We start from the raw sequence: 19,903 nt of genomic DNA on the forward strand, positions 1-19,903 counted from the left end.
TTCTACTCAAGTACATCGTACCTTACGATGCTCTATAACTCACTTAAGGGCACCGTACCTTACGGTATTCCTTAGTTACTCTATCTCTCATCAATCCGTCCTTTGTGTGTGACCCTGTAGGTTTTCATGACGTTGGCAATTATATTAAATCACGTATTTAACATAATAAACAGTGAGCGGTATCTAGCAACACATCACTGCTACCCAAGACACGAAAATGTCAAGTGATCTGACAAAACCTTCTGTGATAATACTTATGTGTATAATTACCCTTTTGCCCTTATGTCTATATTGAACACAAGGCATAGACCATGTCATCCTTGTCCAGTTCAATATTGGGCCCATAGACATTTATCCTGTTATGCAGGATGGGCAAATTCCATCTAGGTCACTCATGTCCCTCAGCATGCTTTGTGGAGTACCCATCAACTGTCTTTATGGTTATCCAGTTACGGACAACGTTGGATCAGCAATAAAGAACTCGACTCTACATCTAGGATCCATAGTGGTTTCAGGTCGAAGAGTGGAATACACTATTATCACCATGAGAATAACTTATGACACCTTGCATAACTTTCTATATAGTATTCTCATAGCGGGTCAATCCGGTATAAATATTACTCCTAATATTCATACCTATGTTTAAGACTTGATAACTCTTTATCCATGATCCATGAGATGTGATCATCAGTCTACAAACATAATAGTCTTAATGCTTTAATGTTATCCCACTTCACACTAAAGCTCGACTACGGATACTTTAGGAATAGTGTCCTTATGTTTAATGTGTTCTCATGATTAAGTCATACTTAATACATTAAACGGACTATCTATTCCAGGGACTTTATTAATCAACCATAATAAAGAGAATGCCTTTTATTATTCGATACAAGTACCAAAATGTATTGGCCTCTAGGGCTTACACCAACACAACATCACCTACGTCTGGGGGCATACCAAGCCAGGAAGAAGATCCACTATCAGCAGTATTAATTCAGAGTTAAACTCCCCCGTTTACAACTCTTCACTTAATCCCTACCCAATGCAATCTATACCTAGGAACTCCTAGATAGAAACCTCCAGTTTCCATTCCTATCACTACAATTACAATGTAATACTAAACAACTTGAACTTGCTTCACAGCTTCGTTCAAGAACATAATCACTCTTGCCTACAGGCTTAGAGTTACAAAAACTCTCAGCTTTTACCACTGAGAAACACATGGTAACCTTCCCACAGATTGGGAGGTTTACCTCACACACCCCCCTAAAAATTCATTCTAAGAGGCTTACAAATCCTAGGTTACAATGTGCTATTTATAACCTAAGCACCCAACTGGATTTGGGCCTTCAAAAATCGCAGCAAACTTGTTCTTTGCTGTTACAAATTCAGCAGAAACTTTCTGCTACAAACAAGGTCTTCAATCCTAAAATCTCTCCATATATATCTCCTTATTTTGAGCCTATATATATTCCAAGACCTCCACAAATAATGCCACATAGGATTCTAACTAATTTCCACATATTAGTGTGCTAACAAATAGGCTATTTGTTAGGTTCCTTAATTCTAGCTTGGTTGTTGGTTTCCTGGATTTTAGCCTGAGAAAAATGCTGAAACAGAAAAACTAAACAACCTACAATATAGCATATGCTGTCAGGAATGAATGTCACAACATTCAGTTTGACTTCCAAATCATTAACCATATGCTAAGTCTGTTTTTCCTGAAAACAGACTGTACAATTTGCTGTACTGTACAGAACCAATCTGTCCATACTTCAGTATCAGCGTACATTAATAAATGTCAAAACATCCAATTTGACATTCACACATAGAGCCTTACATCAGGTCTGTTATCCTCTTGATAAGCAGACTGAGCTATATACTGAAATGTAGCAGAAAACCAATCTGCCTATTGTTCAGTAAATGCTGTCAATGAATGTCATAACATCCAGTTTGACATCCAGACAGTAGGCCTTATGCCAGGTCTGTTATCCTCTTGATAAACAGTCTGAACCTAAGTGCTGAGTTATAGCAGAACACCCACTGTTCTATTCCTCAGTATCTGCTGACAGGGATGAATATCATAACATCCAGTTTGACATTCAATAAATCCTGTATTAGCTAAACCTGCAGTACACTACTCAGAATGTCATGATATCAGCCAAGACATCAGAGTACAGCTAGATATTCTAACATACAATGCAGTCAAACAAACATCTCCACAGCATGTCATGACATCAGTCAAGACATTAGAATCCAGCTAGTGTTTTACCATACAATGCAGCCAATTAAACATCTACAGTTCTGCCTTCTCATTCTCCAGTTGTGCTATCACTTTCTTCTGGCTTTCAACTTGTTGACACACTTTTGCACTTTTGTGACACAACTTTCTGTAGGTAGTGGCCAACTCTTCAAAGGTTACTTCACCATCACTTGAGTCTTCATCAGAACCCCATCTTCCAGTCAAGGTAGTCACAAGATTTTGAGACTCTTCTGTTTCACTTTCATCAGACCAAGTGGGAGCAGGACTCCTCTTCTATTTCTTGAGGTAAGTTCCACATTCAGTTCTAATGTGTCCATACCCATCACATTCATGGCATTGAACTCCTTTTCCTTCTTTGGGTTTTTCATCTGACCTTGTTCTTCTTCCAGCATTGTTGGATTTACTGATGTCAGATGAGATGTTCTTGACATTAGCCTTAGATCTTACATCCATCTTTTTTAGAAGTCTGTTGAGCTGTCTTCCCAGCATTGCTACATCATTTTCCAGATCTTCATCAATATCTTGACCACTTTCCTCCTCTTCCTCCTTAGTGTTTGACATGAAGGCTATGCTTTTGACTTTCTTTTCAGATCCATCACACATTCCCATCTCAAATGTTTGGAGGGATCCAATTAGCTCATCAACTCTCATATTGGAAATGTCTTGAGACTCTTCTATGGCTGTCACTTTCATGGCAAGTCTCTTAAGGAGTGACCTGAGTATTTTCCTCACTAATTTTTCATCTGACATCTTCTCACCTAGGGCTCCTGAGGCATTAGCAATTTCAAGGACATTCATATGAAATTCATGAATATTTTCATCTTCTTTCATCCTTAAATTTCCAAACTTGGTAGTGAGCAGCTGCAGTCTAGACATCTTCACTCTAGAGGTTCCTTCATGAGTGGTTTTGAGAATGTCCCAAGCATCTTTAGCCACTTCACAGTTGTTTACCAATCTGAAGATATTCTTATCTACTCCATTGAATATAACATTCAATGCTTTAGAGTTCCCAAGGGCTAAATCATCCTCCTCCTTAGTCCATTGTTCTTCAGCCTTCTTATCAGTAGTAGCTTCTCCATCCTTGGTAATAACTGGATGTTCCCAGCCTGTTAAAACAGCCTTCCAAGCCTTATTATCCAGAGATTTTAGGAAGGCTACCATTCTAGGTTTCCAATAGTCATAGTTGGATCCATCCAGAATAGGTGGTCTGTGAACAGATCATCCATCTCTCTCCATAGTACCAGAAAGTAACGTCCCTAGATCTCAGCCAAAACCAAAGCAGGATGCCTGCTCTGATACCAATTGAAATTCTGGTATCAGAAATGAGATGTCGAAGGTAATGTCATGACACTAATCTCTGAACAATACAAATAGGATAAAAGATAAAGAACAGTAATGCAAGAGACACAAGCAATTGTTAACCCAGTTCGGTGCAAACTCACCTACGTCTGGAGGCTACCAAGCCAGGAAGGAAATCCACTAAATAGAATCAGTTCAAAGACTCTCAGTAAACAACTTCAAGTTACAATCTTATCACCTAATCTCTATCCGTGTGACTTCTACCTAAGAACTCTTAGATAAGAGACCCTACTCACTCCCCCTCAATCACAGCAGTGATATAAAACAAGAATTACAATGAAAAGAAGACACTCTTTAAAGACACACACTTGATCTTACTTAATAGCTTCAATCAAGTAGACACACACTAATGCTTAAAAGCTTAGAGTGACAAATTATAACTCAAAAATTAGACCAATTCAATCATCTATGGATGAATTGAATGGCTTATAATTCACACGACCACACAAGACTAAAACCCTTATTCTCTCTCAATATTTCGTTCGTTATTTCTTGTGTATAAAATCAGGTTTTCCATGTCCTTTTTATAGAAGCAGTTGGCTGGGCTTGGACATCATAAAACCCTAAAACTATTTTCCATTCAAATCTTCTCATGACAGTTGATTAGATCTCTTTGGAAAATAAGTTAATCTCGTTGTAATTACTGATTGATAGCGTGTTTAATCATCTCATCAATCAAACATAGATTTTCATTAAAAACGCAATCACATAATACATAACATTCAGACTGAATGCTCTGTATACAGATGTCATGACATCGGGTCTGACATCTCAGTAAAATCCTGCATAATTACATTTTAAACATCCTGCAGGTACATGATATCTTATGTCGAGACAACACATGTGACACCTTGTGAACACTCTAGGTTTTACCAAAATTGTTGCCAACACAAGAACCAACAAAAACACCGGAGAACTTTGAAATAGAAGTCTTCACTTGAATGTCATTTGACCACATTATAGACTTCAAATAGATGGCTAGATCTTCAAGATCATCTTCTAAGGGATAACTTGATAAACTATTTTGAGCATTTTTGACACTTTGAGATATCATCAAGAGATAATTACTTTATTAGATATTATTTTATATCATGTGTTATCTTCATCAAAGTCAAACAACCAAACAGTTGATTGCAACTTTTCTATCAACAAACTAGATAATGACTTAACTAGATATCGTTTGATATAAGGTGTTGTCATCATCAAAACCAAATAAATAAATAGTTGATTACATTTTTTCTATCAATAAACTTCACCACCGTGGATAACTTTAACAATACCTACAAGCACATGGATCCACATTCTCCCCCTTTTTGATGATGACAACACATCTCTCAGTGAGGTGGTAAAAGAGAAAACAAACAAGTAAAGTCTGGAGTGGTTAAACTATACCTCATATGAGTAGAGAGTATACTTTACTCCCCTTGAGAGTATACTTCTCCATTTCGAGGAATCGAGTTGAGAACAAATTCCTTGTGGTGAAACTCATAAAAATAAAGGCAAAACCGCAATTGAAGCAACCAAGTGGGCCCACTCACAAATTTTATGTCTTTATGTTTAATTAGATGATTAAAAATAGTAAACAAGAAGAAACAAAGCAAATAAGTAAATAAAGAGACTCAAAATATATTTCTCTCAACATTTAACAAAACAACAAAAACTACAACTCTTAGACTGTGGCCACAAAAACCAATACAAATGAAAATATTATTGAATCAGTATAACGAGTACACATTATGCTCTGCATTTGTGACAAATCCGCTAGTTATAACGTTGGATGATAAAATCTTTGAGTAGCCTAAGTCATAATTTGAAAAATGAAATCTCAATTGAGGGATAAAGGCATTAAAGGTTGTTGGATCTTCAAGCCCAATGATAGGCAAACAAAAAATGGAAATCACATAAAAAATAAGAACATTTCTTAATGCATCTGATATGCTTCTTACACACCATGCAAAAATACATAAATGCCCACAAATTCTGGAGATGCATCTCTGGACGCACCCAAAGGTCAGTTAACGTTAAAACATTCTAGAAATGCATCTCCAGAATATTTTGGAGGTTAAATCGCGCCAGACCCTTCTACTTCCTCATTTCTCATTTTCCTCAAAACCATTCTTCAAACTCTCAATTTTTTCTTTACACCAGCTCAAAACTCAATCATTAAGGCTTAAAAGAACTTCAATCATCATCTCTAACATCCGAAACATCAATTTCTTGTAAGTTTTTTGAATTTTCGATAAATTTTTTAGTTTTAGTGTAAATGAGTAAAAATCAAATATTAGAGTTAGAAAAGAGTAGGAATAACATTTAAGATAGTTTAAACATATTGTATTAGATGTTTGTTAGATGAGAATGATGATAAAAACAAGTTTTTTTGACATTGCATGGGGTACATTGACACCATTGACGCAACTTTTGAGTTGTAGGAAATTTAGGAGATGCATCTCCAGAATTTTTCAGCGGTTTAGTTTCCCATTAACCGAATATGCATCTCCGGAATTTTCTCAATCTTTTTAGTTTTTTTTTTATTTTCTTACTTGTGTTGTTTGCCTACACTAGTGGTCTTCCTTACATTAACTTACATGCATAATGGATGATAGACATGATATATTGAGGCACGAGAGGGTTGCTCAACACACATCTGTGCGGCGGGAGAAGAATGAATAGGTTCTGGAGGCTCCCGGTCCCTCCGGTCAGGCATATCCATCTACTTATGAGGCTTGTGCTTCTCCTCATTCCACTTCATCATCTTTTTCCCATAGGAGATAGAATTCACCATCTGACGCATCACTCCCTTCATCCTCCCGCAGACGTCAGGTTTCACCAGTGCCACTTCCTACTATAGATGTTGTTGATCCAATCCCGCCTCCTAAAGCTGATGGTGTTGATCCAGTGCCACCTCCTAAAGCTGACGATGTTAATCCAGTGCCACCTCCGGAGGGTGAGGCTGCGGAGCATGTTGAGCCAGAGGCATTTGGAGGAGACCTAGTTGATTTGTCATTATTGCCTTTGTATCTATACCATACTTTCAGACATATCTGAGACAGAGAGGTAACATTAGTTTGATTCATTATCTTTTTACGTTAATTTTAATTGACAAATTTCTAACATTGATTATTTTTGACAAATTTCAGGAGCGTGATCCGCAGAAGTTTCTTAACCACGAGAGGAAGATTTCTACATTGCCTCAGTCGGACGAGGAATGGTTTAAGTCAATTTTGTCCTTATTTGGCCTGAAGTACTTATGCATGACAGGTTATACTACGGTCAACCATTGGATGCTTAATGCATTCATGGAGAGATAGCACTCGGAGACTTTGTCGTTTCATCTCCCGCATGGTGAGATGTGAAACACACTTGATGATGTCTCGTGTTTGCTACATCTTGCAATCAGGGGGATATTCCTAGATCATGAGAGGATGACGAAAGACGAGGCAATTGAGATTATGGTAGAGTATTTGAGGGTTGATCCAGGGGAGGTGATGGATGAGTTGGATAAGACTGGGGGTGCTCATGCTAGATTTGTATACCAGAAGAAGGTATATGTGATTGTGATCCTGAGTGCATAGCAGGCTGATGCTGATGATGAGCAGGTGGCGCTCCATAGATCGCATGCATTGAGAGCACACCTACTTTATTTGGTTAGCATTGCGTTTTTTATGGACAAGAGTTCCATCTATACAGACATCGTCTACCTACATTACTTCGTGGATTTCGAGCGGATCCATGAGTATAACTAGGGGTGGCTTGTTTGGTCTACCTGTATTCAAAACTAAGAGAGGGTTGTATGTGGAAGACGAAGTAGGTCATAGGAAGCATCACACTACTAACGGTAATAATTATTGGTCTTTGAATGTTTCTTTGTCATTTTCACTTCATCTTTACAAAGTCATTACTAAATATTCGTGGGTTCCAAACTATTCCTTTCAAGGTTGGATCCTCTAGTACTTCCCGCGCATCTCTGGTTGGGTGAGTATACCTGAATACACTGATGATATGTCGTATGCTAAACGACCGAGTTTTAGCATCTCATAGGGAACCAAACGACCGAGTTTTACAAAGTCAATCTTAACCATTTAGATGCAAATGACATGCACTTCAACAACTATGTTGTTCACCATGAGATGTGGTCATTTGATGAGATAGTTTTATACTCTGGATGATTGACATGCGGATCGCGTCTCGTTTCTCCTCATCTTCCCGAGTGCCTCATGTGGCACTTCGACTACACTCAAACCATTCCCAAACACCCTGATGTCTCTGCTCCTCCTACCTTGACACGTAGATAGATAGAGGACATGTTTGATGATTAAGAGAGTCATCTGGTACCAAATGAGGCATGGGCTACCATAATTGAGAGTGACTGGAGCTACGTCGAAGGGTACATTAGATGGTTCTTCAGGGTGTCACATCTGTATATGGTGTAGGTGTTGGTGTAAGCCCTAGAGGCCAATACTTTGGTACTTGTATCAAATTATTTATTAATAATAAAAGGCTTTTTCTTTATTATGTTTGTTTAATAAAGTCCCTAGAATAGCTAGTCCGTTTAATGTATCAAGTATGACTTAATCATGAGATCACATTAAACATAAGGACACTATTCTTAAAGTATCCGTAGTCAAGCTTTATTGTGAAGTGGGATAACATTAAAGCATTAAGACTATTATGTTTGTAGACTGATGATCACATCTCATGGATCATGGATAAAGAGTTATCAAGTCTTAAACATAGGTATGAATATTAAGAGTAATAATGATACTGGATTGACCCGCTATGAGAATACTATATAGAAAGTTATGCAAAGTGTCATAAGTTATTCTCATGGTGATAATGGTGTATACCACTCTTCGACCTGAAACCACTATGGACCCTAGATGTAGAGTCGAGTGCTTTATTGCTGATCCAACGTTGTCCGTAACTAGATAACCATAAAGACAGTTGATGGGTACTCCACGAAGCATGTTGAGGGACATGAGTGACCTAGATGGAATTTGCCCATCCTGCGTAACAGGATAAATGTTTATGGGCCCAATATTGAACTGGACAAGGATGGCACGGTCTATGCCTTGTGTTCAATATAGACATAAGGGCAAAAGGGTAATTATACACATAATTATTATCACAGAAGGACTTGTCATATCACATGACATTTTCGTGTCTTGGGTAGCAGTGATGTGTTGCTAGATACCGCTCACTGTTTATTATGTTAAATACGTGATTTAATATAATTGCCAACGCCGCGAAAACCTATAGGGTCACACACAAAGGACGGATTGATGAGAGATAGAGTAACTAAGGAATACCGTAATGTACGGTGCCCTTAAATGAATTATAGAACATCGTAAGGTACGATGTACTTAAGTAGAATACGAAATATGGTAAGGTATCACACGCTTAAGTTATTTTGGGCATATTATAAGATATGGGCCAAAATACACTTAAGTGGGCTTTTTAGCTTGAAGCCCACACAAGTGGTTCTATAAATAGAACCCTTGGGTAGAAGCATTGTAACTCTTGCCTGCAATTTCGTTTCTCTCTCTCTCTCACACACTCAAAGCCTTCATTCGTAGCAGCTAGCACTGAGATTGAAGGAATCCGTTCGTGTGGACTGAGTAGAGACGTTGTCATCGTTCAACGTTCGTGATCGTCACAAGAGGTAACGATTCTATCACTGATCATGCCCATTCGTAAGGATCACTAAATGGAGAAATTTTTAAATTTCGTTGCGCCTTGGATGGCAATTCTCCTTCAGTAGGTTGCTCCAAGAGATCCTCCAAGACTAGCTCATCAGGAGATACTAGAGGAGGAGCAGGCACAACTAGATCATATTGATGATGTCTTGCCTAGATGTTATCATATTATGGAGATTGCGTGTACAAGCATTGACACAGGTATCTTCCCTAATGTGTCTGATGTGAAGAAAGTCCTAGAGGCCATCATGACAGGGCACAATGGCATTAATGTATCGGAGACAGCGTTGGGGGTGGGGGGAATGATGGGCGAGGAGGTAGATGAGGCAGAGAAGGTAAAGCAGGTAGAGATGAGGTAGTCAGACATCCACAGTAGTGTCTTAGTATATAGTAGTAGTACTATGATCTGCAGTTTATTTTGACTGTCTTGCTACTTTATTGATCTCGATTGTATGCCATTTTTTACATTTATTGATATTTTATTTATGTATGGCATTTTTGGACCATCTTGAATTATGTACGTAGATTTTTTACTTTTGATTGTATGGAATCGTTTAAATTTTCATTTGAATACAGATAAACAAAATATAACATGAAAGACCAAGTTCTAAGACGTTACAGAGATGTATCTCCAATTCTCCATAATATTCATAGAGATGCATCTCCGATCCAATTCAAATGTATAATGACTTCTGAGCGAGATGTATTAAATGTTTTAAATTGTTATGAAGATGTTTCTCCAAAATATTTCAATGTTCACTCAAAACTTTGTGGATCCAAAAACGCATCCTCGAAAATTATAAACATTTAAATAATTTTGCGTGATGACTAAGAAATACAAATGATACATTAAGAGATCTTCAAAAATAATTGGGATCATCATAACTCTAGGAAAGACAAAAGAGTTAGAACTTAGATAACCTTAGCCAAAAAGGCTTATAAAAATTCATGTATGTATTAGAAAGCCTGATGATATCGTTGATATCCAATACTTCTATTATTGAGCCTTAATAATCTTCATTAGAGCAACCTGATAATAATTTTTTTGCGGTATCAAAATATTTTAATTGTTGTATCCATGGAGACTTGCGAATAATTTAATCCTTTAACAATTTTTCACTAGTCTAAATTAGGGTTTTGGAAACTATTTGTAACATAAGAAAATGTGGTAAGTAAAAGTGAAACTTAACACATTAAAAAATTATGATTACATTAGATTTAATTTACTATTCCTATAATATATTGATTGATTATATATTTTTAGTGTCTTAATTATATCTTCACTTGTCGTTAGGGGTGTGCAAAAAAATCGGTTATCCATAACCAAATTTGCATCCAAAAATATCCACTTTGAAAAAACCAAACCAAATGCTAAAATAAAAATTTGGATATCCATTTTGTTATCCAAATATAAACCGTTATCTATTATAAAAATTTGATTTTGTTATTGGATATCCAAATTTTACTATGCCTTAAATTTTTATATTTGTATGTTTTCATGTTTTATCACGTTATAAATCGATTTTATATTTTAAAAAAATTTAAATTTTATAAAAAGTTATTTTAAAAATAAAAATCAGATCTTTTTTTCTTTTCACAAAAAATATTATATTTGGATTTTTTTCGAAAAAATTATATTTGATAATTTTTTTCAAATAAAATTATTTTTTTTTAAATAAAAAAGATATTTTTTATCAAAAATATTTTATATTTTTTTCAGTAAAAAAACTGGTTTTTTTAAAAAAAAGATTTTTTTAAATTTTTTTTTATTTTCAGAATATAGTTTTATTATTTTCAATTTTTTTTATCTATTTTTTTTCTTTTTCTGAATATTTGTTATGTTTTTTTTCTAAAAAGAATTGTTTTTTTTATGTTTTTTAAATTTTAAAAGAAAAAATATTTTAAAACCTCATAAAATTTGTTTATGAACAATTATGAGAGATTTTAGAAGTTTGAACAATTTTTTTGATGAATTATTTATTTTATCAACAATTATGATTTATAGAGATATGATTCATAATTATTTTATTTTATGACCGTTTTTATGTAACACATCATACTTTGGGATTGTTTTTAATCGAGATATTATTTGTGGTGATTATAAAAGTCAAATTTAAAGTAATTTTTTAAAATAAATATTTTTTTTACATAAAATAGTTTTATAACTAATGAAAATAAAAAAGTTAGTTAAAAGAAAATAAAATTATTTTTGATATAAAATTGATTTTTTAAAAATATAGTTTTAAAAACTATTTTTTTTTATAAAATTGGTGTTGAAATTGATTTTTTTAAGAAAATAAAAAATTGGTTTTAAAGAAATTGATTTAAAACTATTTTTTTTTAAAAAACCGGTTTAAAACCGAACCGATCCACTTATAAATCGATTTTGAAAAAATAAATTGGTTTTATGAAAATAGTTTTAAGAACCAAACCGAACCATATATATAGTTCAATTTGGTTTGGTTTATGATTCATGCACACCCCTACTTGTCGCTCATCATACGTTTTATTATCCAGCAAATGAAGATAGATCTATTGTATTGTGTCTACTAACTTTTTTATGTCTCACTCAATTAATTGATACAAAAACATTAAGTTTCGACAATGGTTTGTGAATGGAAATCTAGTCGTATCTAGTAACTAGCAACCATAAATAAAATTATTCCAAATTATTTAAATAAAAAAATCTTTGTCAAACATTTTCTAATTCAACATAATATTTTTTTTCATTATGGAACATTGAATATTTTGAGATTTTTTCTTTTTAGAACAATATCTTTGTGAGAGACACACCAGATATACATTCAAAATCTTAAAGTGATAGACGAGTGAATTGTCCCACTTATAAATACTCAAATCTTCATATTTTCAACTAATGTGAAACTATTGCCCACACTACTCACAATTGTTAGATTCTCAACACGTTTTTCCTTCATATAAAGAACCAACTTGTCATGTATTTCTTTAATTCTCTGATTTAGCTTACTCCTAAATCACTTAGAAAATAATCTGATACCCTAAATTCTTTTCATTCTTCAAGAACCCTTTTATGTTTAAACCTACAAATGCATTCGAAATAGATCATAGTATCTATGAATATACTAAAGACCTAGTTATATGATAATTAGAACAAATTGAGGAAATTTCATATTTTGTCTTACAAAATAAGTTAATAAGTATCCTAATAGTATATTTTAATTTAAGTTAAATTATATTTGAATTTAAGTTAAATTGTAATCTCTAAATAATTGGTCGAAGAGCATCGAAATGTTCAGAAATCAATTGGTTTTCCTCTATAATGAACCAATCATAAGGATGGAATATTTGTAATAACAAGCATGACGAAATCAATATTCAATAAAGATCATTCTTGTAGACTTTTCCATTATGGAAGAAGAAGATGAAGAAGAATAGGGATAATGAGTTCATATATATGGTAAATATCCTAATGATAATTGGATGCGAAAGCATTGACAAAGACATAAGATGAAAAGGTAGATGACCGAAAGGCAAATTCTTCAACACTACCATAGATGTAAGAACAATTTTATAAATCATGTGAAGACATGATGGAGTTAGGGTATAAGAAAAAAATAAGACAGTTAAATGAATTAAAAGATTGAAAGATAAACACAAGTAAATAAAAATATTCAGAGAAAGCAAAAGAGAAAATAGATATCAAAGTGAAGAGGATAAGGTTCAACAAGAGATATATGCAATTAGTTGAGAAAATTTAAGGTTACCCTTATAGTAATAATTCGAAAGGATTACTAACTTTGACTATAAATACGACATTATATAGTTCATTAAACATACATAGTCAATCAAATCAGTTTATTTTTTAGGTGTTATTTGAACATCCATTTATTTAACAATGTATACCATATACTATTATTATCTTTATCTCTTACTTACTTTTTGATGTCACACATTTACACGGATTTCAAAAATACACTAAATATCACTTTCCTTCTTCTTTTTTACAATCTATCCTTTTACCTTTAGTTATGCAGTTTTTAGATTAATAACACACACAAAAATCCAACATTATACTTAATATTCTTTTAATATTCTTCGAAAGAGTTAAAAAAAACTACAATCTATGGACATAGTTAATTCCTTAACATAGTTATTTAGAGCTCAAATAGATAACAATTGATGGCTATTAATTGATTGTTCATCTAACTTTCAAGTTTGACTACAACTCCTTTTTCTTTTTAATTCTTAAATTATAGAGTTACATCTTTTTTCTCCTTTTTTTTATTTTTATTTTTTTTTTTTTTTTTTGCACGAAATGAAGATGGAAGAAGAGAGAGAATTGAAATAACAAACTTACACTACTCTTTAAAACGGTTATGGTAAATGATTACACACTCATTCTATTAACAACTACACTTGTTTATATACACAAACAATAATGTCACGTAGACGAAAATGTTAATCTACACTAGATAGGTTATGCTTAACAAAACTAATACTACTATTGAATATGGATTACTTCTAACATCATCCATTAATTCATATTCAGTTAATCAAAACTAACAATACCAATTTCATCCCTCAAGTAGAGAAATTAACAAATTTTGATCGCTTTTGTTAGACCATATACCAGCTGCCTCTGTGTGCTACAATGCATAACTTCTAACACTCAATTTTGAACCTGACTTCTCAAAAAATGATACTTATTCTCAATATGCTTGTTTCTCCCATGCAACATTGGTTTCTTGGCAAGATTAATTGAAGACTTGTTATCAATCATCTGCTTCATAGGTTTGTGTACCTTAATCTTCATATCCTGCAGTAAATTTAGAAGCCAACTAGCTTGACATGTAGCCACACTACCTGCAATGTATTCAGCTTCACAGGTTGGCAAAGCAACAACTGGTTTTTTCTTGGAACACCAAGAAATAGGACCTCTACTTGAACAAATATTTAGAAGTACTTCTTCTATCAACTTTGTCTCCATACCAATCAGAGTCTGAGTAACACAACAGCTCTGAATTAACTTTTTCACCATAAGGGAACAACACTCCATACTTCAGAGTCCCCTTAATATACCTCAGAATCCTGAGAACAACTTGGTAATGAGACCACTTCGGTTTACTCATGAACTTACTAACCACTCCAACTGCATATCAAATATCAGGTCTGATATTACACAAATACCTCAGAGAGCCAACCAATTGCTTGAAAGTTGTAGCATCTACATCATCACGTTCAGGATCAGAATCCAATTTGTGATTTGTTTCTGAAGGTGTGATCGCAGCCTTACAATTCAGCAACTGAAGTCTCTTCAGAAGTTCAAGTTCATACATCAGCTGATGCATAATTATACCTTTCTCAGAGTAAAAAATTTGCATCCCTAGAAAATATACCATATTTCCCATACCAGTCATCTCAAACTCATTCATCAGCATCTTTGAACTTCATTATCTCATCTGAATAGCTTCTTGTCAGCAATATGTCATCAACATAGAGATACACTAAAATTATATCGCCTTCAGAAGTATGTTAAACATAACCTTCATACTTCACCTTACACTTTTTGAATCCTTGGAGCTTGAAAAATGAATCAATTTTCATATTTCAAGCTCTAGGAGCTTGTTTCAGTCCATACAATGCTTTATGTAACCTATACACCATCCATTCCTGATTCTTTTTCATAAATCCAGGAGGTTGTGACATGTATACCTCTTCTTTCAATGGACCATTCATAAATGCAGATTTCACATCTAAATAAATTAGATGCCAATTCATGTTAGCAACTATCGCAATCACCAATCTGATTGTCTCATGTCTCTCTACAGGAGCAAGCACCTCAAAGTAGTATAACCTAAGTTTTTGTAGAAAACCTCTTGCCACTAACCTTGTTTTGTGTTTGCCAATTGATCCATTTGGCTTCAGTTTAACCTTGAAACCCCATATGATTTTGATGGTTTTCTTATCCTTTGGAAGCATAGTCAACTCCCAAGTCTTGTTTCTTTCTATAGCCTCAATTTTTTCTTTCATGGCCTTCAGTCACACATTCTTCTTGAGCGTTTCTTCAACACTAACTGGTTCAGAGTCTACTAACATGGCATACCAAATGACTTCTCCCTCATAGTCTATTTCAGTATCTTGCAGCATGTCAAACTCTACAAATCTTCTTAGAATGTTTCTGATTCATTGTGGCCTCTTAACTTGTTAAGAATCTTCTTCAGACGCTGGAACAGTATCAGATCCTGGAACCCCAAAAGTACCACCTTCAGAGTCAGAGTCGCCTTCATAATTATCTTATGATTCTGACTCATCTTCATAACCTTTGGATTCTGAAGTATTTTCAGAAGTTAAATGAGGTGTTAACACCACACCAGAGTTGGATTGAGACTTGTTCCAATCCCACACTTATGATTCTTTCACAATGACATCTCTACTGAATTCAACCTTGGTAGTGACAGTACATGAGAGCTTATAAGAACATGTGCTATGGTACCCTGCAAGCAACATAACTCTGCTTATGTCATCCAACTTCCTTCTCTTAGCATTTGGAACATGTTTGAAACAAACAGAACCAAACACCTTCATATGACTCGCACTTTGCTTATCTCCAGTCCACTTCTTTAAAGGAACAATTTCTTCAGCTTTTTTGTTGGACACTTGTTGAGCAAATATGTTGCAGCGGCAACAACTTCTCCCCACAAGGTGTTAGGGAGCTTCTTCTCCTTCAGCATGATCCTTGTCATATCAAGCAAAGTTCGGTTTCTTCTTTCAGCAATATCATTGTATAGAGGAGTGTATGAAGCAGTCACCTCATGCTCAATTACATTCTCCTCACAGAACTTTCTAAACTCTGTAGAGTTATACTCACCTCCACCATCAGTTCTAAGAACTTTCAGCTTCTGACCACTCTGATTCTCAACCTTGATTCTGAATTTCTTAAGTTCAGAAAAAACCTCGTGTTTGAACTTTATAAGGGATACCCGCATCATCCTTGTGAACTCGTCAACAAATGTCACAAAGTATGTATTCCCTCCAAGTGAAGGTACTAGAAATGGTCCACACGCATCAGAATGCACCACACCCAGAGCATTCTTTGCTCTTGGAGGCATTTCATATGAAAATGGTAATCTTGTTGCTTCCCTCTCATGCACACATTGCATGACTTCTCTGGCTTCTTGATTTCATGAATTCCATGTATCAACTTCTTTTAATTCAGATGTCCTAAGCTTCTGAAGTTCAGATGACCAAATCTTTTGTGCCACATCTCAATTTCCTTCACAACACTTATTGCACTAAGGCATTCAGAGTTTACAGTTTTAACATTCACTTTGAATGTTCTATTCCTTCCCGGTTCTGACTTCATAATTAATTTCTGATTACATTCATACACTGCCCTTCATGGTAACTAAAAATCCTTTCTCAAATAATTGACCTACACTCATCAAATTGTTTTTCATGCCAGGAACATACCACGCGTTCTGAATCAATGAAGCTTTACCATTATTCAAAACTACTATGACATTTCCCGTTCCTTCAGCATTCAGATACTTATCATCAACACATCTGATCTTGGTCCTCTTATTAAAGTCAAACTCAATCAACCATTTCTTATTTCTAATAAGGTGATTTGAAAAACCAATGTCCATGTACCACCAGTCTTCCAAAGATGCACTATCAGACTTAGAAGCCATCAATAGCACATATTCTTCATCAAAATCTCCTTTGGCTATGTTTTCTTCTTCTAACTTCCTTTCCCCATTTGACCAATAATCAGCAACGAAGTGGCCAAACTTCTTACAACGGTAGCATTGAACCTTCCTTTTTTCATGCTTATCCTTCCCCTTCTGAGCAATCTTCTTCCTTTCAGAAGTTAAGGTTTCCGACTTCTGAACAACATCAGATTTCTTCCTGGATTCTAACCAAGACTGTTTCTGATATTTCTCACTAGAAGATGCTTTTAAAGCTTGTTGCTCTACCTCCGTTTCAGAGTTTCTCTCAGTCATACACAACTCTTGTGCCTCTAGACTACTTTACAGATCTTTAATTCTCATGGCGCTAATATCATTAGAATGTTCAATTGCTACAACAATGTAATCAAATTTGGGAGTAAGAGATCTATGTACCTTGTCAATGATCTTTTCTTTAGAGAGAGTTTCTCCATACAACTTCATCTCATTTGTGACCATAATCACTCTAGAGATATAGTCAGGTACCTTCTCATTATTCTTCATGTTGAGATTCTCATACTGCTTACATAGAGACCGAAGCTTCACCTTTTTCACTGATGCATCAACGTCGTAGCATCATGCAAGTGTGTCACACGCAGCCTTCGTCATCGTCGAATCAATGATTTTCTCAAACAGGTTCGTATCCACACACTGATAAATGTAGAATAATGCCTTCTGATCCTTCTTCCTCATATCACACTAAGCATTCATTTGCTCATCTATTGTATTTTCCAAAAGTGAAACTGAAATATAATATTCATTGACAAGATCAAGAATATGTTGAGCGCCAAACAACACACGCATGTGAATCATCCACTGATTCCAATTCTTGACATCGAACATTGGAAGCTTAGTACTCATATTACTATTTTCGTTCATCTTCAACCTTGTGCAATTCACTCAGAGTTCACCAAACACTAGTGTTTCTCGATCCCGCAGAATCAAGAAATGTGATTCTGTTACGATTCTGATAAAAAAATTCAATACAAATTCAAGAAACAAAATCAATCACACAATGCCTCACGTTCACTAGTGTTTCCCTGTGTATCTGAACCAAGATCGGATACCAATTATTGGTGCACAAGATGAAGAAGATGAAGATGGAAGAAGAGAGATAAGAGAGAGAATTGAAATAACAAACTTCCATTAATCTTCAAAACGGTTACAGTAAATGGTTGCGCACTCAGTCTATTGACAACTACACTTGTTTATATACACAAACAATAATGCCACGTTGGCAAAAATGCTAATCTACACTAGCTAGGTTACGCTTAAGAAAACTAACACTACTACTGAATATGGATTACTTCTAACACTTTCAACAAAAAAGAATCTCTAACCATAAGAAGTCTCAATTACATACTATATTTTGATGTCAACATCTTTAACTAATATGATTTCTCTATTGAAACATTTGATATAAATTCAAAGTGGCTCGTCTTTCCCTTGAACCATGATCCCTAGTTTCTCTTTAGTCTCGGGGTTCCGACTAGATGTTAAGAAGCGGGAAGGAATATTTTGACTCATCACTTCCCAATATGATATGAAGTCGGCTTGTAGGATTTTGAACTATATATTACTCACTCCTGAGGGTTAGGTTTAATTTCCTACATTTTAGAGCACCATCATCGTTAGGATCAACTGTTCTATCGTATGTCTCAATCAAAGAAGGTTTCTTTATAGATCTAGTGAGTAGGAAGCTTCTGGTTTGGTTAGTAAATAATCCTTCAAATGGGGATTTTTAATTTTTTGCCACCACCTTTGGTTGGTTTCGATGGTTGTCGTTGTTCCTGCGGTATCATAGGGTTCAATGTTGGGTTCCTTCTCAGGATGGGCCGAGAGGGAGGTGTATCGTGACGAAATGGTCGCACAAATTGGAGGACAAATTTTTAGAGTATCCTAGTATCTCTGGATCTATGAAAGTATGAGGATTCTTCATTCGCTTGATGTGATGATAATCATTCATGTTTGATTTTGCACCAACGTCGTTAGACCTTAGACATTTGTTTTCATTGATAGTCGTGGTTGAGATGTCATTTTGGAGTTGTCCTATTGGTTCGTGCGATAAAGAAATTGTTGTCACCTCGACACGGAGGGTGTTGCCATTATTTTCTTCTTAAGTGTCAGGGAGAAAAGTGTGGGATTTTTAGAGGAAATAAAATCTTAGGGCCCTATTAGGTGCGCCATTGATGCAAACTAGTTTTGAAGGTGACAAACGCATTAGTAAATTATATGGATTGATAGCTGATGAAAGATGATACCTGCAAATACTCTGACTCATAAGTCAGTAAATGAAGAAGAAGCGAAAGGTATTGGAATAAAATGTTGTATACCTTTCTCTTTGGTTATATATATATATATATATATATATATATATATATATATATATATATATATATATATATATATATATATATATATATATATATATATATATATTCCTTAATTACCTCATCTTACTATCATGCTTATGTTAATATGCCTACATAGGATAGAATTTATGTATACCAGGAAGAATATCTTGCCCATATCTGTCGAGACAGGACCACAAGAAATGGGTATGAGTGGTAGGTTCCATATGCCTTCCGCTTCAGCCGTCCAAATGCTAAAGTTAAGAATTGTGTCATCATCAGACAGCATATATATGCAACCTTTCAACTAGAATTCTTATGTTCTCTACCATCGAGTGTATATGTATCATTTAGTTATAACAATTATTAATGCAATTACACATGGTTTCCAATGGGATGTAATCTAAAGAAAGAACTAATATTATGCAAGTGTTGGGACCATTTTTACCTAAATAGTCAAAGTTAAAAGTAAAAGCAATATCATGCAATCTAAATCTTTACCAACTCCAATTCGAAGTAGAGAAGGTCTAT

The sequence above is a fragment of the Lathyrus oleraceus genome, chromosome 7 (assembly GCF_024323335.1).
Source record: "Lathyrus oleraceus cultivar Zhongwan6 chromosome 7, CAAS_Psat_ZW6_1.0, whole genome shotgun sequence".
NCBI classification, from domain to species: domain Eukaryota; kingdom Viridiplantae; phylum Streptophyta; class Magnoliopsida; order Fabales; family Fabaceae; genus Lathyrus; species Lathyrus oleraceus.